At 47.2% G+C, this 11508-nt stretch overlaps 1 long non-coding RNA gene across 1 annotated transcript; it reads right to left on the minus strand.

The window, feature by feature from the left end:
- Nucleotides 1-323: 323 nt before the first annotated feature.
- Nucleotides 324-6549, minus strand: LOC138759788 (uncharacterized). Its single transcript, XR_011355085.1, has 3 exons — nucleotides 6473-6549; nucleotides 5363-5491; nucleotides 324-427 (listed from the first exon to the last, which is right to left on the minus strand). It is a non-coding gene; the product is annotated as an uncharacterized lncRNA (long non-coding RNA).
- Nucleotides 6550-11508: the final 4959 nt, after the last annotated feature.

Consider the following 11508-nt stretch of genomic DNA (forward strand, 5'->3'; position numbering starts at 1 on the left):
GCATGACCTACTGCTCACAAATCCTTGCTGACTGACCTTAATCAGCTGATGCCCGTCCAAATATCTATATATCCTTATCTCTCAGAAATCCTTCAAATAATTTACATACAACTGCCGTCAGGCTCACTGGCCTATAATTGCCTGGTTTACTCTTGGAGCCCTTCTTAAACAGCAAAACAACATGAGCCACCCTCTAATCCTCTGGCACCTCCCCCATGACTAAGGACATTTTGAATGTATCTGCCAGGGGCCCTGAAATGTCAGTACTTGTGTCCCTCAAGGTGCAGGGGAACATCGTAACCAGTCCTGGGGATTTGTCTGCTTTTATTCAGTGCAAGAAAGCAAGCACCTCCTTCTCCTTAAACTTCATATGTTCCATGACACTTCCATTTGTTTCCCTTCCATTCTTATTCGCTACGCCCGTTTCCTGTGTAAATACCAATGCAAAAAATTGTTCAAGATCTCTCCCATTTCACGAAGTTCCACACATAGTTGACCACTCTGATTTTCTAGGGGTCCAATTTTGTCCCTTACTATCCTTGTACTTTTAATATACTTGTAGAATCTCTTTGGATTTTCCTTAACATTACCTACCAAAGCACTTTCATGTCTTTGCTTTGTCTGCTTCAATGACAGGGATCTCCCAATGGCCAACTATTTCAATTCTGTGCCCCAGTCCTTTGTTGGCATGTCAGTCCATGGCCTCATTGTAGTGATGTAATGTATTATGCTGACTGCTTGCTATTGGTTATGACTGTAGATTGGCTCCACCCTACTGGTAAAACAGATGGTGCAATTTATCCCACTGGTCAGTAGAGGTGGCTTCTTCTGTTAATAAAAGCCTATAGAATGATATACGTCTGGTCCTTGCTTATGGCATATCATTCATGTAACTGTCAAACCAGGGATCTCCAAATTGGAGGAGCAACACCAAATGTTACATCTAGGCAGTCTCCAACTGGATGGCACTAACATTGACCTCTGACTTCTTCTAGCCTACTCCCTATTCTACCTCTCTTCCCCTTCCCTCTATCTTCTCTCCTCACCCCTTCCCTCCTTTCACAGAGCCACCCCCTTCCCCCTGTTTGCTGGTATGCCCTCCCTCCCTTATCCACCTATTACCACCTGCCTGTGGGACTGTACTCCTCCTTCTGCCCCTCCCCACACCATTTTGTTCATGAAACTGCCTACATTTCACTCATACCTAACTATACTTAACTAACCTTCTTCTAATTCTAAGCGCATGTGATGTAATGTGTGTGCAAAGTTAAGAAAAGTTCTTTGGTTCACAGTTCAATCTCACTTCTCCTTTTTCCAAGTTCTCTGGATGCAGGCAATTCTTATACTGTGCACAGAATTTAACATGTATAAAGTTCACCAGGCTTTGGTGCTTGAAAGGTAAATGTTTACAGCTCAGGAAGGCTCTTGTAGGGTTTGCAGAGAGAGATTTGTTGTTCCAGAATTTCCACAACTGAGGTATCACCATTCATCACCGCAGATGAAACTTGCCCCATCAGGGTTCTCCAGATGGTAACCTCTTTCTTTCAGACTATCATAGAGTTCCTTTCTGCTCCCCTTATTCCAAGAGAAACATCAGACAGATAGCACTTCCAGCCATCCACTGCTCTGGGGCTTTTCATCAGTTTCAACCAGCTTCCTGGTTTGCACTGTTCAGCTGTTTTCAGTGTCACACATACTAGCTGAGAGAGCTTGTTGAACTTGTCTTCTCTATTTCCATCAGCCAACTGCTAGAAAGCCCATGTGACTCTCTCACTTGCAAAAACCCCCACCTTCTTCAGCAAATAACAGGAGTTCTTCTCGGGGTCAAGCTGAACAAAACCCAGGAGTGACCTTTCTGTGAGCACACTGTAGGTACTTTTAATCAGCCAGTTTGTCTCCTCCAAACAATGGGCTATTCATTTTATGACGTCATTTCAATTAGCACGTACTTGTGAAATGTGCATAAAATTCTCCATAGTTTTTGCTATGTTCCTGAATATGAATTCTTCAGTCAACCATTTTACCTACCTCGGCTGCACCATTTCATCTGATGCAAGGATCGACAAAGAGATAGACAACAGACTTGCCAAGGCAAATAGCGCCTTTGGAAGACTACACAAAAGAGTCTGGAAAAATAACCACCTGAAGAAACGCACAAAGATCAGCGTGTACAGAGCCCTTGTCATACCCATGCTCCTGTTCGGCTCCGAATCATGGGTCCTCTACCGGCATCACCTACGGATCCTAGAACGCTTCCATCAGCGCTGATTCCGCTCCATCCTCAACATTCATTGGAATGACTTCATCACCAACATCGAAGTACTCGAGCTGGCAGAGTCCGCAAGCATCGAATCCACGCTGCTGAAGATCCAACTGCGCTGGGTGGGTCTCGTCTCCAGAATGGAGGACCATCGCCTTCCCAAGATCGTGTTATATGGCGAGCTCTCCACTGGCCACCGTGACAGAGGTGCACCAAAGAAGAGGTACAAGGACTGCTTAAAGAGATCTCTTGGTGCCTGCCACATTGACCACTGCCAATGGGCTAATATTGCCTCCAACTGTGCATCTCACAGTTCGGCGGGCAGCAACCTCCTTTGAAGAAGACCACAGAGCCCACCTCACTGACAAAAGACAAAGGAGGAAAAACCCAACACCCAACCTCAATCAACCAATTTTCCCTTGCAACCACTGCAACCGTGCCTGCCTGTCCTGCATCGGACTTGTCAGTCACCAACGAGCCTGCAGCAGATGTGGGCATACCCCTCCATAAATCTTTGTCCGCAAAGCCAAGCCAAAGAATCTTACAAAATTCCTCCCAATATTTATTCATTACACATCAGAAAATAGCCACAAGAAATTGGGTTGTGATAGTCCAACCTAATGTGCCTCATGTAGCCAGAAAACACAGAAGAGTTTAATTCTATCACTATGGATTAAATTTATTCTAATCCTGCTGGTGGAAAGCCAATGCCCAATCAATTGCACTAACTATTACTTCATCCATCCCTTTCTAATAACAAATATATTGAAATGCAAACCACAGACATGCGAGCATCCTCAAGGATTGTTGCACTTGACTTTGGTGGAAGATTCCTAGACTTTCATTCCACCGTTAATTTAGCACATTATACTACAATGCATAAGTGCCGCTTGTGTTTCCTCTTTAACAGTCCGTGAAATATTTGAGAGGTTGTGACACATGGAGTCTCTCTCTCAGTGCTGAGGGGTGGCAGAACCCAAGCCTTTGATTCTTCCCCACAGAGTCATTGTGCTTGCACGAAGCTTCAGTGCATCCCTGAGCATGCACTCTGGCATTGGGAATGTGCCAGTCAGTATCATCCACCAGTGGATATCTCTTCCTGCTTTTCTTCCACCAAAGTTACAGAAGCTGTTCATTTAAACTTCAGGAGTGATTTACAGTTGTTTCAGTTTAACAGACATGGTTGCGGTTAATAAGTATACAGTAAATTAAGTAGCATTTATAAGGCATTACTCAGGTCCTTACGACATCTCAGACCCTTTAATGACAAATTAACTGGTTTTCAAGTGTAAGCAAAATTATTTTGTAGTCAGTCAATGTTCACACATTTTTTTTTGCCCATTTAGAAATGCAACAGGGTAAATGGTCCTTCTGCCCCACGAGCCCATGCCGCCCAGATACACTAATTAACCAATGAATCCTGAATGTGTTTGGAGAGTCGGAGGAAACAGAGCACCCTCCTGCTCATGGGGAGAATGTACAAACTCTGAGCAGCAGTGATATAAATGACCTATTAGAATCAGAAATTTTTTTTGTTGCCATGAACAAGTCATGAAATTTGGTGTTTTGCAGGCAGCCTCATAGTTCATGGAGCATCATTTAGAGGAGTTGATTAAAAAAATAGTTGTTAGCAAGAACCTGGTAAAAATGTAGTGGGACTTTTTTGAGTAGCCGAGTACTGAGGGAAAAACAAAAGCAAGCGTGATTGCAGAAGGTAGGAAAAGAGAGATAGGATCAGCTCAGGACTGACTGCCACTGTCCACTTCTAAATGGACAGAAGGAATCAGAATACATTAAAAAATGAGATGAGATTCATTGTAATAAGCAGAGAATAGCAATGACATATCAGGAGTCGAGAATTACAAGGTAGGACTGAGGTATGATGGAAGCTGATCAATGTCATCTTGCAGCATTGATGGGAGCAGAAATGGGTGGAAGACTTTGTCTTGGGAAATGATGAGCCAAATTCATTCTGGAATAAGAAAGCAGTGGTGAAAATCACCCAAAATTCCAGAAAGCTAAATAAAATCACAACACTTAACTTAAAGAGTGAAAACCAAGCGCCGTCCCAGAAAATAAAGCTGGATAACCAGTAGGAATTGAGGAACTGTCAGAATGCTGGGAGATAGATGGGGACATGTGCTAATATATTCAAAATTATCTCAATACTGCTAAAGTGAAAGTTAGAAATTTTAATGCTATACAGGCTACACACAGACAAATGTACCCTGCAACACACAAATGAAGGGTTAAAAAGGGAAGTGAAATTTCAGCTAATTATTCTAGGCACACAAGATTAGGAAGGAAATAAGTATTACATTTTTGCATAGATGTTTACCATCTTGACGTCTCTAGAAGCCAACACTGCCAGCTCAGGGGAAATGAAGGATTTTACTCTATTGCATTACCCAGGAATGACATCATGTATGTTCCCAAATTAATTATTGAGCAAGCCTGTAATCAACGGAACTACTAGAATTTTAGCCCATTCAACAAACTTGTTTTCAAAGATACCAGCCTGAAGCTCAAACTGTTAAGTTCTTTGTTAATTTCAAGCTAGCACCGACGTTCACTTTTAACTTGCCCTTCATTTCCAGCAAACTTCAGCCCATCTTGAATGTAAAGACTTAATTTTCGTACCCTGTTACCTACAGGGATCTGCAGAAATATGCTCCAATATTTCTCTGACTGTCTATACCCTTTATCATCTTACCATTCATCTTAAATTTCTTTTGCCCTTTTCCTTCCACAGTGTATTACTTCACTCTTATCCAAACTGCTTTTGCTATTTTTAAGCCAATTTAACTGGTATGTTCATCCTTTCCCAAACTTGCAATTTTTATCCAAGTTCACAATTTTCATATTCTTGATTCAACCTGGAATTTATCTCAATGTCTGAACCCTATGCCCCCATGGCAGAGAATGCCAAAGATTTATAATATGAACAAAAAGATATTTTCCTCACTCCCAAAGTGGCCAAATCCTTGTCATGGCACCATATCAGGGGTGGCCAAGTCACAGCTCATGAGCCACTTTGACGTATAATGTGTGGCTCACGGAAGTATGTTGGCTGAGACAGGAATCGTAAAAGCCGGTACTCACAATGGTAGTTTTGGTTGGCACGTTAAGCTGTCGTTCGGCTATTTTATCGTATGTGGCTCTTACGTAGAGCAAGTTTGTCCTCCGCTGCACTATGTGCTCTAGTTCTAAAGACTAAAACCAGCATCTACCCTGTCAAATTTTACATTTTTAAATTTAGACCTACAGTACAGTAACAGGCCCTTCCTACCCATGAGCCCATGCTGCCCAATTACACCAATATGAACTATAACCCCTGTATGCTTTGAAGGATGGGAAGAAACCGGAGTACTCAGAGGAAACCCGCGCAGACATGGGGAGTGCATGCAAACTCCTTACAGACAGTGCCATATTTGAACCCAGGTTGCTGGCGCTGTAACAGTGCTGTCCATAACTCTCATGGAACCCTATGTTTTTTTTTATATTGGATTGTCTGCTTGCCTATGATTTAGTCTTCAGCGATAAGGGTAAGAGAGTAGCTTGTCTGAGAAAACTCAAGCATGGGACTGAGAAGCAGAGATCAGTTTTAATCAAGCATATTTCAGAAGATAAAGTGGGTGGAGGAGGAGAGGGACAAAGACAGAGAGAAGGGAGAGGAAGAGGGATAAAGAGAGAATGAAAGTGTGTGTGTGTGTGTGTGTGTGTGTGTGTGTGTGTGTGTGTGTGAGTGAGAGTGAAAGTGTGTGTGTAAGACAGTGAATGTATACATGTGTGCGTGCATGTGTGCGTACGTGTGCGAGCGTGTGTGTGCATGTGCGTGTGTGTCCATGTGTGGGTGCATCTGCATGTGTGTGTGCATGCATGTGTGTGTGCATGTGTGTGTGAGGGAGAGAGGGAGGAGAGAAATGGAAAGAGGGGATAGAGAAAGAAAGAGACAGAAGTAAGGAGGAGAGAGAGGCAGAGAAAATAAGTTCCAGAAGATCCACCAGATGAAGAAATGTTTGGCCAACATTGAGAGTGATATCAGTTTAAACATGGAGGTGGAGAGGAAGCTGAAGCAGAGAGAAACAGTTTGGTGAAGTTAAACTGGCTGAGGTTTTTAAAGATAGGTATTTGAATTGGCTCCATGGTAATTTTTTGGTTTTCCTGATGAGTTAATCCTTGACTATAATGTTCCTTGTCTCTCTCCCCTACCTTGTTGCCCCCCACCGCCACCATTTCAGGTGGGCAGCTAACCATCTGGCTTGTCTATCCACCTCAATCACCTCTGCCCAAAGGCTGAATAACTCCTCCCAGAGTTACAATGCAGATTGCACCCATTATGACACACAGACATTGCAATTTTCATTGTGAGACAAAAAGTCTGAGCGCAAGGAGTAACGCTCACCATTTCTTATCCTCGCAAAAGCTTTCCACAGTGACCAATGAAAGAATCAAGAAGAACCTGGTCAGGTTTGAATGAACTCAGCAATACATCTGTACTGATATGTTTTCCTCCACTGTATATAGTCCCCTACGGCTACTGTGCATATGAGGCTGGCCCACCCACTAATGACTCATCCCCTATGTCTCCTGACCTTTTGTCCTGACCATAAAGGTCCAGCGACTTCCCCCTTTCCAGCATTCCTGTACCTGGATCAGGGCCATCCTAAGTCTTGTGTGTATTAAAGCCTCTTGTTCCCTCAGTTCTTGACTCTGTGGTTATTGATAGAGTCTATCAATTTAATACACACAAAAACATATCTCTGGTAATGGAAAAACTGCTGTGCCCTAATCGGTTGGAAGTAGACTCCCAAATCCCAGGAGCTTCGGAATACTACGAGGAGTGGATCAGCTGCTTCAATAACGCTCTCGGAGCAGCTGCCGACCAGGAGAACTCTGACGAGAAAAAGCTAAAAATCCTACAAGCAAGAGTCGGCCAGTGAGCTTTTCAGGCCATAAAGGGCTGCACTACTTTCATGGAGGCGATGCCCGAACTCCGGGCCCTCTACAAGCCGAAGCTCAATGAGGTGAACTCGCGCTACCTCTTGGCATCCCGGAAACAGCAGCCCGGCGAGTCGGTAGAAGACTTGCTTCATGCCCTGTTCGAGCTGGGAAAAGACTGTTGGGGTAGCTCCATGGCTCATGCGCTGGTAGTCCAGTGTGTTGAAGACCTGGTCCGGGATGCCTGTGTGTCAGGGTTGAGGTCTTATTATATCAGGCAGCATATGCTTGAAGAGGACCAGCTACCGCTGAAACGGGCTGTGCAGCTGACATGGACATTCGACTCGGCCCAGCAACACGCGGAATTGATCATGGGTAAAACCGGGCCCGCCATGTGCATGCCACTGGCGCTGCCATCTTGGGTGATGGCACCTGGGACAGCCAACCCTACCGCAGCAGCCATTGTGGCCGAGCACTCAAAATGTTACTTCTGTGGGCAAGTGAAGTAGCTGCAATGACTCTGCCCTGCAAAAGGCGCTACCTACTTAGCGGGTCTGTAAAGCCAGAACCTCCCCACGAAGCAGCGCAGCGTGCACAACCGACGAGTGGGTTCTGCCCTCGTTTCCGGTGCTGATTGCATGTGCAGTGAGGAGAGCGCCATCTTACCTGCTGCCATCCCCATCCTCTGCATGGACAGCACCTCTACCACCCACTTCGCTGATGCCACTTCCATCTGGTGCTGTGACTCTGCCTCCGTGGATGACGCCATTTCCGTCTTCTCCCTCAACCTCGGCAGCAATAACCGCGGGTCAACACGGAGGCCGCCATCTTGTGCATCGGGCCTCTCTGCCGCCGTCTCCGACAGTGCTCCGCTCCTGGCCTCAATCACTCTGAACCAGAACAACCCTCATCTGATCACCCACTCCATGATGGAAATAAAGGTGAAAAGGCACAATAACCTTATTTAGGCAACTGTCTCTTTGACAGTGGCAGTACCAAGAGCTTCATTCACCCAGATGTGGCCCGCAGACTCACGCTTCCTGTCTGGCTGATGAGCGGCTTCATATCAATGGCGGCCAAGGACCACCAAACTGACATCTGTGGGCACTGTGTTGTGTCTCTGACGATGGGGAATGAACGCTACAACAACTTTTCCCTGTTGGTCATGCCCCAGCTCTGCGCACCGATCCTCCTGGGCCTCGACTTCCAAAGTCAGCTCAGGAATGTGACGATGGCTTTCGGGGGCCCACAATTGTCACTCACGGTGTACAACCTGCAACTCACTGACCCCCCCCCCCCCCCCCACAGTCCCCCAGCACTGGACTGTGGCCTTTCCACCCTTCGGGTGTCCCCTCCGTCATTATTTGCTAACCTAACCCCGGACTGCAGACCCAAATGTAGGCGCTGCAGCATCGAGGATATGGCATTCATCCAGGCCAAGGTCAGGCGACTCCTGTCATAGAGGATCATCACCCCTAGCTCCAGTCCCTGGAGACCCCAAGTTTTGGTGGTCAAGGGTGGGAGCAAGCCCCAGATGGTCATAGATTACAGTCAAACCACCAATCGCTTCACCCATTTGGATGCATATCCCCTTCCCAGGATAGCCGACATGGTCAATAAAGTCACCCAATACTGGGTCTTTTTGACCATTGGCCTTAAGTCAGCATATTATCAGCTTTCCCTCCGCCTGGGAGACCATTTATATATGGGCTTTGAGGCTGACGGCAAGCTCTTCCACTTCCTCAGTGTCTCCTTTGGCGTCACAAATAGCGTATCCGCATTCCAACGGGTGATGGATCGGATGGTAAATAAACACAACCTGGCAGCAACGTTCCCTTATTTAGGCAATGTCAACATCTGCGGTCAAAACCAGCAGGACCACGATGCAAACTTCGCAAAATTATTGTATATGGCAAAGTCCTTTAATCTCACCTATAATAACGACAAATGTGCCTTTAACACAAATTGCCTGGCCCTACTTGGATGCATCATGGCACATGGTATCATTGTCCTGGACCCCGACTGCATGCGACTCTTGATGGAGCTCCCAATCCCAAACACCTTGAGGACACTGAAGAGGTGCCTGGGGCTGTTTTCATATTATGCACAATGGGTGCCCAACTACGCCGATAAAGTCTACCCCCAATAAAGTCCACAACCTTCCCGTTATCGGCGGAAGCCCAAGCTACTTTCCACCAGATCAGAGGAGACATCACAAAAGCCACGATGCGTGCCGTGGACAAATCCATCCTCTTCCAGGTGGAGAGCGATGCTTCTGACTTTGTGCTGGCCGCCACACCTAACCAGGCAGGCAGGCCAGTAGCATTTTTTTCCTGAACCCTTCACAGCCCCGAGATGTGGCATTCCTCTGTCAAGAAGGAGGCGCAGGTGATTGTTGAGGCAGTGCGTCATTACCTAGCCAGTAAGACGTTTACCCTGCTGACAGACCAACGAGCCGTCACCTTCATGTTCAACACAAAACTGAGGGGTAAAATAAAGAACGACAAGATCCTTAGGTGGAGAATTGAGCTCCATCTACAACCACGACATCTTGTACTGGCCAGGTAAGCTCAACGACCCTCCAGATACCCTTTCCTGGGGTGGTGCACCAGTGTGCTCATCGACCGCCTCCAAGCCCTCCATAATGACCTCTGCCACCCTGGAGTTACTAGATTGTTCCACTTCATTAAGACTCAAGACCTTCTGTACTCCATCGAGGATGTCAGGTCCTTGACCAGACGTTGCTGGGCCTGCGCTGAACGCAAGCCACAGTTCTTCCAACCTGGGGAGGCACACCTCATAAAGGCCACATGCCCTTTCGAACGACTCAGTGTCAATTTCAAGGGCTCCCTACCCTCGTCTAACAGGAATATCTATTTCCTCAATGTCATAGACGAGTATTCAGGTTCCCTTTTGCTATCCCCTGCCTGGGTATGACCTCAGGGATGGTTATTAAGGCACTACACAGCATCTTCACTCTTTTTGGGTACCCCACCTGCATTAATTGTGATCAGGGGTCCTCGTTCATGAGTGAGGAGCTACGGCAGTACTTTCTAGCCAGAGGTAAAGCCACCAGCAGGACCACCAGCTAGAACCCCAGAGGAAAGTTGTGCTCCTAGCCCTCAGATCCAGAAACTTTCCGTATCCCACTGGCAAGATGTTTTGCCAGAACCTCGGCACATCATCCAATCGCTCCTGTACACCGCTATGAACACTACCCCACATGAACATATGTTTGCCTTCCCTAGGAAGTCAGGGAATGGGTCCTCGATGCCCCCCTGGCTGGTGACTGCAGGCCCGGTCCTGCTCCGGAAACGTGAGGGGCCATAAGACAGACCTGCTGGTTGAAGAGGTGTACCCAAAGTAAGCTTACGTGCGGTACCCTGACGGCCACAAGGACACAGTACCCGTCCGGGACCTGGCACGTGCTAGAGAGCCTGAAACTACCCCATCCACCCCCGACCACCCCACCTTTCGCATCACCCCATGATGGGATTCATTGCTAGGGACCGAGTCGCCTGGGACACCCCTGCTAGAACACACGCCAACAGCGCCAATCCCCATCAAGGCACTGACCCCCCTCCTTCCCACATCTTTTCCGTCACCACAGGCCCTCCCCCACACGTACAGACAGCGGCCCCACCTCCGGACACCCGAGCGGCAGCACAGCAGACCATCTCCACGCCTGCTCCTTGCTGATCCCACAGACGGAGGAAGACGCCAGCATGGCGAGACCTCTAGCCTTGAAGGTTGGGGGGGTCTGTTTTAAAAGGTGGGGTGAATGTACTGATATGTTTTCCTTCACTGTATATAACCCTACGAGCTACTGTACATTAGAGGCTGGCCCGCTCACTAATGACTCATCCCCTATGTCTCCTCCCCTTTTGCCCTGGCCATAAAGGTCGAGCCACCTCCCCCTTTCCAGCGTTCCTGTACCTGGATCTGGGCCAGCCTAAGTCTTGCGTGTATTAAAGCCTATCGATTCCTCAGTTCTTGACTCTGTGGTTATTGATAGAGTCTATCAACATCATTCCATATCTGCTGCCACACAGAATCTGTGATGCTAACCAATTATTTTTCTACAGACCTGTGAAGATTTGGGGTCTGAAATAAATCCCGCCCACACCAAACAAGTAAACCAGTAACTGCCGTTTATGCAAACCACACCACAGGAGCTGCTGTGAGGCCTGGCCGTTCCCCTAGCATCGCCCTCCTGCAGCCTGGAACTGCTGCGTGTTGGGGAAAAGCCCCTGTCCCCTGCCATGCTGGCTGTTTGCTACGGCGATTTGGCCTGTCGTGTGCGGGGT

The sequence above is a fragment of the Narcine bancroftii genome, chromosome 4 (genome assembly GCF_036971445.1).
Source record: "Narcine bancroftii isolate sNarBan1 chromosome 4, sNarBan1.hap1, whole genome shotgun sequence".
NCBI classification, from domain to species: Eukaryota; Metazoa; Chordata; class Chondrichthyes; order Torpediniformes; family Narcinidae; genus Narcine; species Narcine bancroftii.